Below are 12,496 nucleotides of genomic sequence, written 5' to 3'. Positions count from 1 at the left end.
TTTCATACTTTTTTCATTGCCTCCTTCCAAGAGTCATAACTAGGGATGAGAAAATTTACAGTAGGAACTAAGCGAATCACTTCATTCCTATCTACATCCTGCTCATCAGACTGTGGGGCTTTGAAGCTTGCTCTTCTCTGTGCCACTCCTCCCTGGGTGCTGGGGGAAAATGGATCTAGTACTGGGAAACTTCTCCCAGCTTTTTCCAGCTTCTGGGGAGGAACGACAGGGAGTGGAGCAGACTTCAAAGTTCACAGCCTGATGAGCAGAATGCTGCTAGGAACTAAGTGCTTCTCTTCGTACCTACTGTAAATTTGCTTATCTCTAACTTTGTTTCATTTTTGCCCACATAGCCATATGAGGTCTTTTACTACATTTTTATTGCCGCCATTTTCAGATTCATGAAACTTAGTGATTAATTTTTATTAACCCTTTCTTTCATTTTCTTTTTTTTTTTTTAAATATTAAACTTATGTTATTCAACGTGTGATAATAATTACATAAATGTATTCTCTGGGTCACAACAGTTACATTGATACCAAATTTGTATATTTTTTTTTAAGGGGACCCTGTCACCCCCTGTGACGGGGCAGAGCCCGGACGACCCCCCCCCCCTGGAGACCTTTATACTTACCCCATGCATGAAGTCCCGCTCCTGGACCCGCTCCAGTTGGCGAGATATCGCCGTTGGAAGCCCAGCGCGAGCTCATGAGTCCGACGCTCATAGAGAATGACGGCTCTATTTATTCTCTATGAGCGTGTCGGACTCATTTCTGATGAGCGCATGCTGGGCTTCCGACCGCAATATCTCCGCAACGGGAGCGGGTCCAGGAGTGGGACTTCGCGCATGCCTCTGCCCCGCTACGGGGGGGGGGGGGGGGGGGGGGCTTGGGTGGTGACAGGTTCCCTTTAACTATTACCACTTTACTATTACTTGAAAAACAATGACTTTTGGGCTCATTTTGTGTGGTAACATGTATAGTTTTTATTGATACCAAGTTATACAGTGGTACATCGGTTTAAGAGTAACTTGGATAGAGAGCGCTTTGCAAGAAGAGCTCACAGTTTTTCAAAATTGTGACTTGTTTTAAGAGCATTGCATTGATTTATGAGCTCACGGTACTGGGTCAGGGGGAGAGTGAAAGAGGGACATAGTCTGCATAGCCTGGTCTATAGCACTGTACTCTGACCCAGGAGGTCTCCCTCACCTTGAAAATCATAGCAGATCCACTTCAGGCTGGGGCTTGCATCAGGGGACAGAACTGTGGAGGTAATCTCTTTATAGCTGTAACTTCTCTGACCAGGGGCGGATTAACTTTACCATAGGCCCCGGGCTGTTCACCAAGCCTGGGCCCCCCCACCCCACTGTAACTATGGCAGCACTAGCCTGTACTAGCATAGTACAGTATAGATAATGTCATGATGTCCTGATTTGTGCAAAATTGCCATAAAAAACTGTTTTTTTGCTAATCATGGCAGAAGTGTAGCCAGGAGACAGTACACCACTGAAAGTATAAGTCTTTTTGGGTGGTCTTGGGCCCCCCAGGAGCTCAGGGCCCCGGGCTGCCACCCGAAACGCCCCTATTATAATCCGTTTCTGCTTCTCTCTCCCTGAATAGAGAGTGCTGCATTTATGTGCCCACATATGCTCTTTTCCTTCATGCTTCCTGCAGTCACTATCAGCCCTTATGTTTCCCTTCCTCTCTATTCTTGCTATAATGTGTCTGCACTTACACTCAGCAATTCACACTGCTGCAATAATGTGCCTGCACTTACACTCAGCAATTCCCTCTGTTGCTATAATCTGCCTGCACTTACACTCAGCCATTCACACTGCTGTATAGAAAAGTTTCTGTAACTGCCCTCCTGCACAGCTCTGTGATTCTCACTTCCTAATATCTACAAACAGATGATGTTTTTCAGGTTTATGCACTTACTATACATAATACTCCACATGCTGATTGTAATGCTGTAACTGCTATACTGTACAGTAACTTATAACATAACATATTCAGCTCTTTCTGTTTGTTTCATTTGTTTTACATGTTATTTAGAAAAAAAAAAATATTTTTGGGGTGTGGAACCAATTGTCTCATTTCAATGATTTATGGGAAAATTTGCTTTGGTTTAGGAGTGGATTTGGATTACAAGTGTGGTGTACCCCCAGGGTGATGTTATATCGGAGGAGCTGCCGATCCCTTGCTAGGTGTTGTAGTGTGACATCACTTCTATCGGACTACTATCATCTATCGGACTACTATCCGTGGCTGATTCGCTTTGCGGCAGGCTTCCAGGGACTCCACAAATCGTACCTCAGATGAGTGAAACTTTCTTGGATCACTTCTATGGTGGATGGCCGAGATACAGCTGGACTCTGGGGTGTTGTCACGTGACGCCATTGCCTGATGGGGACACAGGTGTGATGGCACGCCTGCTTTTATTTTATCAGGTCGGCTGTAGCCTTTTCCCCTGTGGTCAGTGTCCTGGTGGGATGCTACCGGGTCCCTAGGGATGATGTAGTCACGGATGATGTAGTCACGGATCGCCAAAGTGGTATAATGACCCTCCCAGATAGTAGGTCCCGCCACCCACGGAAAGGGGAGAATATCCCAAGATTGCAGTGTGTACTGTGTTAGTGGTGGTGAATAATCACAGACTCTTGAAATAAAGTTGAGTAGTTTACTACTTGTAAATGTGCAGCAGGTAATACAGGATAGACAATATGATGTTCCCTTGAATAAAGTCTCTGAAACACACTTGACAAAGTTTCGATAAACACTTAATAAGAGAACGACCAGATCTGTAGTAGGAGTGCAGTGTAGGATAAAGTCTTGTTGTGGGTTGAGTTGTGCTTAGTAACACGATAGGTAGAGTAGCAGAGAGGAGAATGCCGTGAGAGTCTTAAGCCATGTAGTATTGTGCTCTGACGGGATATTGGAGGATGAGTTAGAATACTTGTAAGAAGAATGAGAAGAATAAGAAGAACACCTGTGTCCGTGTGTTGACCTTTGACTTCAGTCTTCACACCACTTTATGCCTACCAGACTCAGCTGAACCTTCCTAATGGGTGACACAGACCCCAGACCTTGTTACCTGGGATGAGCGGAATGCTGAGGGTTCCCTGCTGACACCCAAGCTGCAAGACACAGTTCCTAGGCTTATCACAACTTTGCTCTGTCCAGATCAGTTCTTGGCTCTGTGGCTCTAGTATGGATGCTGTCCTGCACTGTGGCTTCTCCTTGTCCTCGGCATGGGTGGAGGTGATCTCTGGCTAATCCTCTCTTAAAAGAGGTTTAACAGAGCATAGTGCTTTGGAGTCTAACTAGTGAAGAAGTTGGTAGCAGTGTGCTGTCTTGCGTCCTTCCCATGCGGGGTATTGACTAAGACTGACTTACTGTAGGTACGGGGACCTGGCAGAAGGCCAGGGCCCAAATAGGACCACTGTGGAGAGTTATCTAGCATGTGTCCTTCCTCCACAATGTCCAGAACGAAAGACTCTTGCTCCTCTTCCACCCATGGGACTAACTTTCTCTACAGCGTGTATGGTAGGCTGTAATTGGGTGAAAGAGTGCAATAGAAGAAGAAAGGAGGAAGATTGTAGTGCAATGCCCCAGGCCCCTAGGGGCCACTCCGCAGTATAGATGGTGCTAACAGGCAGGAACCGGTGCAGCTGTAGGGTATAGCGTTGTCACGGTGTAGGCACGAGTGTGATACAGCCGGAAACCGGCTCCTGACCATGCAGGAATACTGGGCATGCGATTCCTCTTTGTCCTTAGTCAGGGCACCAATTATCACACCAATGCTAAGGTTCAGAAAAAACGGTATTTGTATATTTATTGTAACTGTGGTAACTAGTAGCAACAGTCTCTCCGGATGCAACTGGGAATAAGGCAATCTTGAATAAAGCAGAGTAATGGGTGATGCTGCAATAGTCTGTGAGAGTAGCGAGCTGAATGATGGGAGTAGTAGTGAAACAAGTTGAGATGCTGGGTGGAATGAGACTTGAATGAAATACTTGCTATTGATGATTAGAGAAGATGATGAGAGGAATGACTGAAGAATCGACACCCAGATGAGAATCTTGAGACTTGAGACAGGAAAACAGCCAGTGGACTGGAGCAGCAGAGCACAACGCAGGCCTCTCTCTCTTAGCAGGGACAGAGGACAGACAGACTTGTCTCCCTGAAGGTGGAGGACAAGACTGAGGTAGAACAGGAAGTCACATGGTAACCCCAGCCAAAGCTCGATGACCATTGGAGTTACCATGGAAGCAGGGGCACAGTCACATGACATCCAGCCATTGCATCATTACACCATTAGGCATATACAGAGAAATATACATGAGAAGTACCATACTTGAACACTGGGGGGGCGACATAATACCATTAGGCACTGATACCTGAATAGATATACAAGAAATGAATGGAAACACAAGGGTGACACAATACACACAGTTTGCAGTGGACCATAGCTTTCCAGAACAGAACTGGTTATAATACAAGTGTGACCATAAGAGGGGCTGTTCTGGGACACTGCAATAGGAGAGAAGAAAGCAGAAATCCTACTGGTCTACAGATTCGGGTAACACACAAACACAATAACCCTTTGCGATCCTTTAGCTGTGCAGCTTCCACATATACATACATAATACAGCGACATCTATTGCTAACTTTTAGTACTACTTTTACCTCGATAATAATACAAGAAGTACAGACTTTTGCAAAGGGTGTATATAGCTGCAACACCCCTAGTGGGACACCACACAAGCATGGGCCCTGAACAAGTTATGCTCGTAATTCAAGGCACCACGAATAAAAAATTTTTATCTCTTTTGTGATGTTTTTTTCTTAGGTGCATTGACCAAAAAAAATTAATTTGGATGCAGTTTTGTTTATTTAATTTTTTTACAGCTTGAATTAAGCGCTGTAAATGATGACAAATGTTTATAGCTTGGGTCATTACACACATGGGAATATGAAACATGTATATTTTTTTCTTTTTTTAAGTGTTTTACGTAACAGTTTATAATATATGGAAAATACAGTGCGTTTTTATTATTGGGAAAGAGTTGGGGGAATTTAACAAAAAATTTTTATAACAAACTTTTTTTTCTACTTTTACATTACTGTACACTAGTGTATATTAACCAGTGATCTTCTGATTACTGATACAAAACACTGCACCACTACTGTAGTGCAATGTATTGTATACGTTAGCATTATGCTGCCTCTGGCATGGCTGTGTAGTGGCATGTACATGGCAATTTCTGGGGGCCTTCAGAAGCCCCCAGGGATTGCCATGGAGATGATCAGAAGCCGGAACCTTGCTGCGGGACTTCCTATCGGTGAGTATATGCACCGTGAACTGTTACATGTCGCTGTCATGATTTGAGAGCTGCATTTAATGCGTTAAACTACCCAGAGCATAGGATTCTCCTCTCCAGGTAGCTACAGTAGGAGAGTAGGTGTCTATGGGTTATAATCAGTAGTAGGAACTATTACTACCATAGGAACCAGGGGGAGCAGTATTTGGCACATTTGCCAACCCCGAGTTGGAGTGGTGCGACTGGGGAACTATTCTGTATACTGCTGTATGGGCCATCCATCAACACCACGGGTGATATAAGTAATGGTCATATATGTTGTACATATGAAGAGTATTGTTATGTTTTATTACCTGTATGATATTTATTTCAATAAAGGGGCTGCTATGGCCATTTTCTCCATCGTTAAGCGGGTGTCCTTATTGATGGAGCATGGGAGGTAAGCCGGTGGGGATTGGAAGGGTAATGAGAGAGTTTTAACACCCTGGAATCTGCAATACCCTTTGTCAAGTGGAATTACATTTACAGTATGTTTATGCTGTAACAGTCTCTTTTATGTTGTATGTTATATTGTTAAGCTACACTATTTGCATCTGTTATATCAACAGTGCTGTGGTGTTACATTTCTGTTCACCATGTTAGTACTGCCTTATTTATAGATAAATGTGTATTATAACCTGAATAACCTGGAGAGGATCTGCAAGATATAAGTTACATGGATCAATAATTATAGTAACAGATAAGGTACTTGCCAAACCCAAACAATGGGCCTTGAATTGGCCTGGAGAAGATGAATACAGCCTGAGAACTGCCTGGAGAATATTGGTAACAGCCATAGGCCATAGGCTGTGTGAAACCACATAGGACAACTTTTTGGACTCTATATTAAAGGTTCTAAAAATTACACAGAAATATTTAAAAAATTACAACATGATATTTAGGTCTGTCACATGGCCAAAAGAAGATGTTGGGGGCTCCACGCTCCCTCCCTGCGCTGATTTAATTGGACAAGGACGTCCGGGTGCTACGTCGGGTGGACGATGTGTGAGGCGGAGGAGCAGCCGCAGCGACCTGCGAGCCAGATGCGGCCATCAAAAGATCTGGTGGGCGATGTGTGAGGCTGCCGCTGCTACCAGAGGTGAGGAGGCCGCGGCGCCTGGGATGTGGAGGCCAGTGGGGAAAAGGTGGAGGCCGGTGGGGAGAGGTAGGATGCCGAAGGGGAGAAGAGGGATGCCGGTGGGGAGAAGGAGGAGGCCGGTGGGGAGAAGGGGGAGGCCGGAGAGGACACATGGGGAGGCCAGAGGGGGGAGGGGAATAGACACTTGGCCTGCTGGTTCCTTGGAGGGGTACTCCGGGATGGGGGCCCCCAGCCTGGAGTACCCCTTTAATGCAAAAGATGTGTGTGTTTGGTGGGGGTGAGGCAGTGTGTGTGTGTGTGGTGGGGGTGAGGCAGTGTGTGTGTGGGGTGGGGGTCAGGCAGTGTGTGTGTGGGGTGGGGGTCAGGCAGTGTGTGTGTGGGGTGGGGGTCAGCCAGTGTGTGTGTGGGGGTCAGCCAGTGTGTGTGTGGGGTGGGGGTCAGGCAGTGTGTGTGGGGGTCAGGCAGTGTGTGTGAGGTGGGGGTCAGGCAGTGTGTGTGTGGGGTGGGGGTCAGGCAGTGTGTGTGTGGGGTGGGGGTCAGGCAGTGTGTGTGTGTGGGGTGGGGGTCAGGCAGTGTGTGTGGGGTGGGGGTCAGGCAGTGTGTGTGGGGGGTGGGGGTCAGGCAGTGTGTGTGTGTGGTGGGGGTCAGGCAGTGTGTGTGTGGTGGGGGTCAGGCAGTGTGTGTGTGTGGTGGGGGTCAGGCAGTGTGTGTGTGTGTGTGTGTGTGTGGTGGGGGTCAAGCAGTGTGTGTGTGTGTTCCATTCATGTTCAGAAAGTTAAATGTTAAGGAACTGTCAATACAGAAATTTGAATCTGAATAATAATAATTACATTTCTCTAGTCAGCAACTATATGTGGTTTTAACAGATGAAAAGATAAAAACATTTGATGACATTGGAATGTTTTTGTAAGAGCTTTTCTTGTGGAAAACCTGATGCGGCCCAGCCTCACCCAGACTCTACCTCCAGCGGCCCCCGGGTAAATTGAGTTTAAGACCCCTGATTTAGATGGTCTGCTGCAGACCATTATAATAGAGCATCGATCTGATGGATCGGTGCTCTGTTATATACACAGCATTGATCTCAATGGGAGATCAGTGCTGTGTATATAGAAGTCCCCCAGGGGGCTTCTAATTACTGTTAGTTAAAAAAAAAAGTGTTTTTAATAATATAAAATTCCCTCCCCTAATAAAAGTTTAAATCACCCCCCTTTTGACATTTTATAAATAAAAATAAATAAACATATTTGACATTACAGCGTGCATAATCACCCGAAATATTAAATTATCCCATTCCCGATCTCACACGGTAAACGGCATAAGAGCAAAAAAATCCCAAAGGGCAAAATTGCGCATTTTTGGTCGCATCAAATTCAGAAAAATTGTGATAAAAAGTGATCAAAAAGTCGCATATATGCAAGTAAGGTACCGATAGAAAAACACATCATGGCGCAAAGAATGACACCTCACACAGCCCCATAGATCAAAGGATAAAAGCGCTATAAGCCTAGGAATAGAGCAATTTTAATGAACATTTAGTTTTTTTGAAAGGTTTTGATTTTTTATAAGCCATCAAATAATATATAAGTTATACATCTTACATATCATTGTAATTGTAAAAACTTGAGGAATATATATAACAAGTCAGTTTTACCATATGGCGCATGGCGTAAACACAAAACCACCCCAAATAAAAAATATTTGCCATTGCAAAGTACAATTAGTTGCACAAAAAATAAGGGCTCATGTGGGTCTGTAGGTAAAAAAATGCAAGTGCTATGGCCTTTTAAATTTGAGGAGGAAAAAACGAAAATATGCCTAGGAGGGAAGGGGTTAACTATAATGTGTAACTAATGTACACTTACAGGGTTATTTGTAAAGACATAAAATACATGCATATTGTAATGGGGTTCTCCAGCAAAAAAAATATAAAAATCTTTCTAATCAGCTGGTTATATAGATTTGTAATTCACTTCTATTTGAAGATCTCCGGTCTTCCAGTACTTATCAGCTGTTGAATGTTCTGCAGGAAGTGGTGTATTCTTTCCATTGTGACACAGTGCTCTCTCCGTCTATGTCAGGAACTGTCCAGAGCAAGAAAGGTTTTCTGTTTGGATTTGCTGCTTCTCTGGACAGTTCCTGACATGAACAGAAATGGCAGTAGAGTGCACTGTGTCAGACTGGAAAGAATACACCACCTTCTGCAGGACATACAGCCGCTGATAAGTACTTGAAGACCGGAGATCTTCAAAAAGAAGTAAATTACAAATCTATATAACTTTCTGACACCAGTTGATTTGAAAAAAAAATTTCCCTACTGGAGTCTATAGCAAGGAAATAAAATAGAGATCCATCTGTATTTGATCTACAGTATATTGTACCCAAGTTTCATTAGTATTTTCATTTATTTTGCATCAGTTATTTTTAAAGTATAATTCAATTTACTGTCTAGACGAAGATAAGGAAAAAAACAAGACACAATGCTGAAGTAATACTGTTAATATTGCATCATCAAAAAACATAAACAACACACCAAGAAAGAGCTGTTGGTATCAAGTAAAACTTTGTGAGTGAATGTATGGGAATGAGTGACTATATAGTTGATGACAATATTGGAGTGAATAGATAAGTTTATTGGGGATAATGTTAGAGATATATGATTGGACACAGATGCATGCAGATTGTTGTGTGTGGATGATCGTTATCCAGCTGGGAAATGCCAGTTGACAGCTCTGCCAACACATGTGACAACATGATATCCATTTCACTGAGCTGTTAGTGTTCTTTGTGTCACTACTAGAGATGAGCGAATATGATTCGATCGAGATGGTATTCGATCGAATATTGCGGTATTCGAAAGATTTGAATTCAATCGAGTAGTGTGTCGAATACGCGGGAAACATTCGAAAGCCCTCCCATCGCACTTAGAGCTTTTTTTAATCCAATCACCATGCAGGGAGGCCGTGAGGGACCCTGGGAGTACGCACGCAGCGTGAAAACAGTGTCTACCCTCATTGGTTGGCTGAACCACGTGACCTCGAATATTTAATAATTGACTTCCGCCTCTCGACTTTTTCAACCTAGCCATGGAGAGTTCTTTGAGCAGGGAGAGATAGGTTTTAGTAGCGTTTTGGTTAGGCAGGCTTACTACTGAACCCAAACGTCCTTTTTAGGGCTAAGATACAGCGAAAAAGTCATCTCTGAATCCAAAGCACTTCTCAGTGCTAAGACATAGATGATATAACAGCAGCATCATCAGCAGCTGTATGTATCCGGTGTGTACAAGTGACTTATAGTGTCCCTGGTTTACCCCACTAAGGGCACGTAAACGTTATACATATTGTGCCAGTTGCCCAGTAAAAGGCAATGATACCTATTGTGCCAGTTGCCCAGTAAATGGCAAGTGATACCTATTGTGGCAGTTGTCCAGTAAAAGGTAAGTGATATCTATAGTGCCGGTTGCCTAATCTCTGCTCTGCTGCGGCCTAGCATTCCTACAGCGTAATGCATGATACGCGCGAATAACCCTGACGCTCTACAGACGCACATTGGAATCATGTATGTAACGCTGCGCACGAAATACGAAGGAAATGTGTGAACATTGCCGTAAACATTCGTAAAGTGCTTGCAAATATTTTTCCTTCGCAACTGCAGAGAGTGGCATTATACTGCGATTTTGGGGTGTTAGGTGCACCCAGGCATGCTCCCTTTAATGTCACAGTGTCACTCCGGAGGTGTTGGCATCATTTAGTGAGGTTTCATGGGTGACCTCCAAGTGGTTGAATTTGGATTTCCAAGTGCCTCAAATTTTTTCCCCATAGACTATAATGGGATCAAATATTCGTTCAAATAGTTGAATATCAGTGCCTATTTGATTCTAATTCTCGAAAGTCGAATATTTCACTACTCGCTCATCTCTAGTCACTACTATCTGACACACCAGCAAATAGGGCAGTGTGCCGCTCCACAGCAATAGCCAGATAGAAGTGCTTACTAGAGATGAGCCAAGCAGCCAGAAATTCGTTTCGCAAGCTTCTCAAATATTGGGTCAAATTCCTTAATATTCGCAAATCGAACCTTAACGAATTTCACTAAAACAGCCAAACTATACTAGGTACAGTACTGGGACTATGACAGAAGAACAATATATATATATATATACACAATTATATATATTGTTAATGTATGTTTTTTTAACCCCTTAAGGACAGAACCAATTTCCATTTCCATTGAAAATGAAACGTTTTTTATTTATTTTTATTTTTTCATTGGGGGTGGGTGGGGTGGGGGGCGTTGTTTAGACCGTTCAACCTTGGGTAAAAATGACTTGTTATTCATGCTTCTCAAGTTAGTATGATTACTATGATATGTAACTTTTGTAACTTTTATTTTATTTGATGGCTTTTAAAAAATTAAAACCTTTTTTTTTTTTTAAATAAATGTTCCTTAAAATTGCTTTATGATCATGCTTTTAATGCTTTTATTCTTTGGTCTATGGGACTATGTGAGGTGTCATTTTTTGCGCTATGATCTGTTCTTTCTACCAGTACCTTGTTTGCATATATGCGACTTGATCACTTTTTATTACAATTTTTCTGGATTTGATGTGACAAAAATGCACAATTTAGCATTTTGGAATTTTTTTGCACTTAGGCCGTTTAACGTGCAAAATCAGGAATTTAATAATTTAGCATATCAGGTGATTACACATGTGGCGATACCAAATATGTTTATTTATTTTTATTTATAAAATGGGAAAAGGGAGGCGATTTTTTATTAATAAAAAAAACAAAAAAATTTTTACACACTTACTAGAAACCCCCCTGGGGGACTTCTAGTATCACTACACTGATCTCCCATTGAGATCTATGCAGTATAGATATACTGCATAGATCAATCCGTGAACAATAGATTGCCGAGCCGGGATCAGCGCCATTACGGTGCAGACCCCCGGCTGGCTCAGATGGAGGGACCACTCCTCTGTGATCGCGTCGCGGGGGGTTATCCCCACCACTAGACCACCAGGTATGGGGGAAACAGGCATTTAAATGCAGCTGTCAACTTTGTCATTAGCGGGTACGGCGATCGGACAGCACCCGCTAATTGCCGCAGTCCCGGGCTGCAGATAGCACCCGGGATCGCATTGATTAAGATGGGCCTCTAAATGCCCCTAGCGATGCCAGTGTGTACATTTACACCCTGTGTCCTTAGGGGGTTAAAAGTGTAAAAAATTGGAAAAATTGGGAAAAAAAGTCAGACAGTCAATCCAGCCATCCAATTTCTGCTATGGACAGCAGTGGTGTAACATCAGTTTTCTCCCAGAAAAGCAGTTGACATCGGCGGAGCGGCAGCTTAACATCAATTATCTCCCTGATAAGCAGTGGACATCGGTGGAACAGGAAGTGGCTAGGCAGGAGCAGCACTCTTTTCGACCCTGAGGGGCCTGGGACAGACATGCGGAGCTAGCAGGGGCAGTACTTGGACTCTCTTTGACCCTGAGGGGCATGGGACAGACATCCGGACCATGCAGTGGAAGCACTTGTACTCTCTTCTAAACTGAGGGGCCCAGGACAGACAGTTGAGCTTGGTGACTGTAGTGGGACTTTCACTTTTTTCCTTAAAAACTTTGGAGTAATGAAAGAAAGCCCCCAATTTTTAAACCCTCAGAACCTAATTTATTTTTTTATTAATATATCAAGTAAAATTTATGTAATCCAACAGTTGAGCTGAATGGGCCATCCAACTTCCAAAAAATGGAAATACACTAAAATAGGCCATAAAACATCAAATTTCTTTGTACTTTTTGGCAGTCAACAATCTCTCACCTAGTGATACACTACCCTAAATTGTCCTCTGAGAGCTTTTTTTTGTAGGGCAGTAGGGGAAGCACATTTATGCCTTTTTATGTCAAGATCCAGCTTTTATTCGTAATACGTTAATTTGTAATACAAAAGTGATCAAAAGTCGCATATATGCAAGCTAGTTTCCAATAGAAAGTACAGATCATGGAGCAAAAAATTACACCTCAAATAGCCTCA

Source organism: Dendropsophus ebraccatus, chromosome 15 (genome assembly GCF_027789765.1).
Source record: "Dendropsophus ebraccatus isolate aDenEbr1 chromosome 15, aDenEbr1.pat, whole genome shotgun sequence".
In the NCBI taxonomy this organism is placed as follows: domain Eukaryota; kingdom Metazoa; phylum Chordata; class Amphibia; order Anura; family Hylidae; genus Dendropsophus; species Dendropsophus ebraccatus.
This window is presented reverse-complemented; position numbering follows the sequence as displayed.